The sequence below is a fragment of the Lactuca serriola genome, chromosome 7, assembly GCF_051521515.1.
Source record: "Lactuca serriola cultivar US96UC23 chromosome 7, Lser_US96UC23_V15, whole genome shotgun sequence".
NCBI classification, from domain to species: Eukaryota; Viridiplantae; Streptophyta; class Magnoliopsida; order Asterales; family Asteraceae; genus Lactuca; species Lactuca serriola.
The window spans coordinates 35,162,891-35,168,673 of NC_136414.1; positions in this window are offsets into that span (position 1 = coordinate 35,162,891).

A 5,783-nucleotide genomic window follows, 5' to 3' on the forward strand; every position below is an offset into this window, starting at 1 on the left:
GATTTGCTGTTCTTTGGAACACAAGTTAAGTTTTATGATCCTTTCTTCTTTTGTTGTAAATCTGAGTTGATCTTATACTTATTTTTTTTTTTTCTGTTGTAGATCTAAAACCCTGTGTAGATCTAAGATTTTATGTTCTTTCTAGACTTTCTCGTGTTACCTGTGTAATGCCTGCAAATTCAGCCTATACGTTTAGGAGATTATTCATTTTATGGAATAATTTAAAATCCTCGAATGGGATAATTTCTAATAAATAAATAAGAATTCACCATACATGTTATGAACTGTATAGATATTTATTTATTGTATACACATTATGTGGACAAATGTTATGGTATATAATATTTGTAGAAAAATTTATTATAAATTTATCGTTCAACGGTAAAATAACATTTTAAATAGAAGATTACTTATGATAAATAATCATAATGAAAATTATAGTGATCGTAATTACGAAGCCGTGAGTATACAAAATGCCAAAATCTGTTATATTTTTTTTGTTATCTAATTATTTGCTATGGTTGGTCCTACTGTTAATGAACCAGGTGGTAGTGGTCAAGATAATCCTATTGATTTTGATGATCCCTTGTATATTCATCCTTTTGATAATTTAGTTACTATATATGTAATAAAATTAAGTGGGATTAAAAACTTTCGTTTATGGCGTAGTTCTATGATTAAAGGTCATAGGGCTCATAAGAAACTAGGGTTTGTTGATGGTACTCTTAAAAATAATAAGGTTGAACAGACTAAAATCTGAAAATGGGAACATACTAATGTAGTTGTGTGTTTTTGGATCCTTGGGTCAATTTCTAAGTCTATACATGTTGGTCATGCTTATTCTAAGGCCAATTAAGATATTTGGAATGAACTTTTTGAAATTTATAATAAGGCAGATGTTTATATGGTTTTTAATGTACACCAACAAATAAATTATTTTAAAAAGATGGGACTTGTGTTTATTATTTTAATAAACTTGATTCACTTTAAAAAGAATTTGATGGTCTTATAAATCTCACTGAATGTACATGTGGATTTGCTGTTAAATATAATGATCATGCTAAGGCAATGAAATTAATGAAGTTTTTAAATGGTCTTGATGATTCATATAATCAGGTTAAGAGTCACATTCATTTGATGGATCATTTGCCTAATGTTAAAAAACTTTTTCAATCATTTATTATGAAAAGTCACATCAAAAGAGTGAGTATTTATTATTTAACATCCTTTACTACATATAAGACTCATGTTTCTAGTTTCAATAGTATGTTTAGTGATAATGTTATTACCGGATTATGGTATCAACGGTCATTTAATTGAAAATGTTATTACCAAATTATGTGTCCAAAGGATTTTAAACCAAGAAATGAAGTTAATTGTCACAATAGTTAAAATAAAATTTTTCTTCCAAATGGATCATCTCTCTTCTAGTAGCAAATCTAGTCATTCCTCTAAGACTATTGGACGAACTAATGCTCACTATCTTACTAGTGAGCAACACATCAAGGTTCTTCATATTATAAGTTGTACTACCACAAACGAATAAGTTTATGCCACTGCATATATGTCAAGTATTTCTTTGTTTCAATGTTTTTACTCTACTGTTAATTCTAGTAATTTGGTTGTTAATTTAGGGGCTAATGAACATATGATAGCCTCTAAATCACTTCTTCGTGACACTGTGTATGTGTCTAAGTTCAATCTTCTTGCTAAAAATCCAAATGGTTTTTCAGCCAAAATTAATAAAATAGGGAACTTACAGTTGTCCAACTCCTTGACTCTTTTTAATGTCTCTATTGTGCTTAGTTTTATTGTTAATTTTTTATCTGTTCATAAGCTTTGTATAGATAGCACATGTGAAGTTTTTTTCACTAGAAATAATGGTAAAATTCAGGATTTACATTCAAAGGAGTCATTGGATATTGGTAGAGCATCTAGGGGATTATATTATCTTGACTACAGTCCCCCATGTAACATTCTAAATAAGTCTAATTCTAAAACTAGGGCCCTAAGTGTTATGTCTCGAAGCTAAGTTGGCATTGTCGGTTTGGTCATCTAGTTGATCGAGATCTTAATTCCATATATAACAGATAAATTGAATTTTAAAAGTGAATTTATACTACCTTCTAATGTTTGGCATAGAGATAAACAAACTAAAGAGTCTTTTCCTATTACTCAACATAATTAAACTAAATTAGGTGAATTATTTCATGTAGATGGTTGGGGACCTTACATACTTTTAAGTAAAGAAGGCTTTAAGTGTTTAGTGACTGTTGTGGATGACTACACAATGGCTACTTGGGTGTATCTTTTAAAATCAAAAGATGAGGTTTATAACTACTTTATTTCTTTTTCAAAATTTTATTAAACCATTTTGAAGTTAAATAAAAGTTATATGTTCATATAATGGAACTGGGTTTTTAAATAATTCTATAAAGTTTCTTTTTTTAGATAATGGTATTCTTAATCAAACTTCATGTGCTTATAGTCCTCAACAAAATGGTTATAACACCGTAAATTTTCAAATAAATTTTTCATTTTAAAATCTCATAATTCTCATTAACACATGTCACAAAAACCCCAAAGTATCAATTTATCAAAACACATATCCATAATCGTCAAATAAAAAGCCAGGATCATCAAAACATCATTCCATCTCGTGTGTACAATCAAGCCGGCGCCTTCCCACGATCCCTAAAAGCACCTTAAACACATATCACACCACACGGTAATCACGAAGCTTAGTGAGTTCCCTAAAATACCACACACACACACACACAAATAGTTAGCCTCTCATGGCTATGTCTCGATAAGGACCCTCTGGTTATGTGTCTCTATGAAGACCCTCCGGTCCCACAACTCGGGTCGAACCCTCTGGTCCTAGTATCTCAGTGAGGACCCTCCGATCCTAATTCAATAGAATCACAGAACAACATACCGTATAAATCACAAAGACATAATGCATATTATCATAATACTCAATATAAGCACACAAGACCCTTTGGTTGCACAAATTACCACTCAAGGTAAGTATAGTGCGAAGAGTCACCTCGTAAGCAAGCAAGGAAACCGAATACCCCTTGAACAATCGAATCCCCGCCTACATGTAATAAGCATCTCTAATTAATAATTAAAGATCACAACTCTAAATAAACTCATGATAGTCCCTCTTTTACTCTTGGTATGGTAAAAGACCGTTTTACCCCTCCATGACCTCTGTCCTTGAAGTTTGACCAAACCCTAAAGTCATCAAAAGTCAACACCCGAGTCAATAGTCCATGTTGACCCAACTCGTCAAGTGCATCTATGCCACTCGTCGAGTCCCTTCGGTTCCTCAGAACCCTCATGAAAGTCCCACTCAACTTGCCGAGTTGACCCGTCAACTCACCGAGTTACCGCACGTTCAGACTCATCGGGACAAACTCCAAACGACACATCAAGTCACCTCATCGACTCGTCGAGTCCCTTTAATAGAAATCTCATTCAGACGTTTTAAGGCAGATCTACCACTCCAAACTCTAGATCTAGCCTCATAAGGCTCAAATGCCACGTAAAGCTTCGATCTTTACGTTCATGCATGGCATATTTGCTCCATAATGCCAATACAAGCTCCAAAAAGGGTTTGGTGCTCATAGGCTTGCCTCTAGCTCCATAAAGCTTGGGTCTTCGGGCTCACAAGACCTCCTACAATCCAGATCTGAGGTTTCAACCTCAATATGTGCTCAAGGGACTCAATGGCACAAAAATGATGGGGAGAAACCCTAGAACTCCCCAAACTAATATCTCACAAGAAAAATGATCAAGATAGCATCTTTTTACCTCAAACAAAAGCTATCCACTAAGAACCTCTAGACCCAAATGGCCCTCCTTACTCCAAGCCTTTTTGCTTTCCTCTTTTTCTCTCAAGGTGCATCAAAATGCTCAAGATAGCCTCTCCTTCTCACACAACAAGCTAAAACTCGATTAGGGTTCTTCACAGTGCTTAAGGGTGATGGGGGAGGCGGAAATTAGGGCTTAAGACCCTTTAAATAGGACACAAACCTAGAGATTTAGGGTTTCCTCACTCAGAGCCAACTTGGTGAGTCGGCTCTCTGACTCGTCGAGTTGGTCATAAAACCCACGTGGGCAAATCGACCCTACTCGATGAGTTGGGCACATAACTCGTCGAGTTAACTCAGAAAACTCATAAATAATTGCATAAACATTATACTTGGGAGTCAGGATGTTACAATTCTATCCAAATTGAATTAGATTTCGCCCTCAAAATCGCTCCTTATCATTACCCAGATCCCATCAATTAGCCCGAGAAGCACAACCAATTATTCAGAACATAACCGATCTCCCCAAGTCAACCAAAAGCAAATCGAACCTTCCAACTCGAAGAAGAATGAACCCTTCGCCATTGCAGAACCAAATCTGCCTCTTCAAAACTTGGAGTCTGTCGAGGTATGTCTCCCCGACTGACTGCCCATGCGGTATATCCCCGTGTCATTCACTCTTTGAAATAACAGACTCGATAAAAAACCTCCAACTCTGATTACTTTGACGCGACTGATGGAACAAGTCGTTGACCAAAATCAGCTGTTGAACACTTATGCCCCACACGCCAGTCGACTCTGATCGAAACCCAAAGAAACGGGGAGTCATCTCGCACCAATAACCAACCTCCGATACTGTTGGGTTATGAGCATTCTAACACTCCTAATTTTACATGCAACCCTAAATACCTTGGATCTATGTTTTCTCTATTATACATGCAAATATGAATATTCCAAGGTATTACCCTATCTAGCATACAATCTTTTGATACTTGGGTAATATAACAAGTTAGAATACATACGTCTTAATGTAGCTTGACTCCATGAAGCTCAAGAGCCTAGTGCCCCAAATGTGACACCTCAAATGGTTCACACAACATCACCAATACATGGAATAACCATGAGAAGAAGACACATATGCTCAAATCGACTAGCCTCATATATGTATCACTAGTGCCAATTTCTTGAGCTAAAGGGGTCCTTATATAGTGTGCACATTAGGGTTACACCATGTAACCCATGACTTTACCTATTCCTTATGCTCCATGGGTTTTATCCTCCATGGAGTATCCATGGATCACCACATGGGTTAAACCCAACATAAGGAATCTTGGAACAAAATCCCACATATATAAGAATGAATGATTTACATAATCAATCCTCATATATTTAATTAGTATCTTTTTTATCACTAAATTAAGTCCAAATTAATTCTTGATCAATACTAATTAAATAACATGATTTCATATTAATATATTAGAACTTATAATTATAATATATTAATATGTCCCAAATGTCCTATTCACACAAACGGTCTATCCAAATGTTCTGATGCCATTCAACCCAAATGGACCATGCCGAGTCGGGTCAAATACATACCAATTATAGTTATGGACTTAGACACTAATCCAACAATCTCCCACTTGGATAAGTCTAAAACTATTATTGCGTATGACTTCAAAAACCAACCGGCAATCGTAGCTCTCAAAAGCCGCTGTCGAACTCTGACCTTGTCGATGAACTCTGACCTTTGTCAATGACTTGTCCATTAGATAAGGGATCATATATTCCTCCATTCTAGATATCATATGGACTGAGACACGGATTAATATCATTCTCTCTATCCATTTGTTGTTTCCCGATTTCCGATTCATGATGACTAACTGATTGAACATATCAAATCAGTCCTGGCTTGGCCAACCACTCACATGTATCATCATTAAATCCTCGAGGGGCCCACAAATA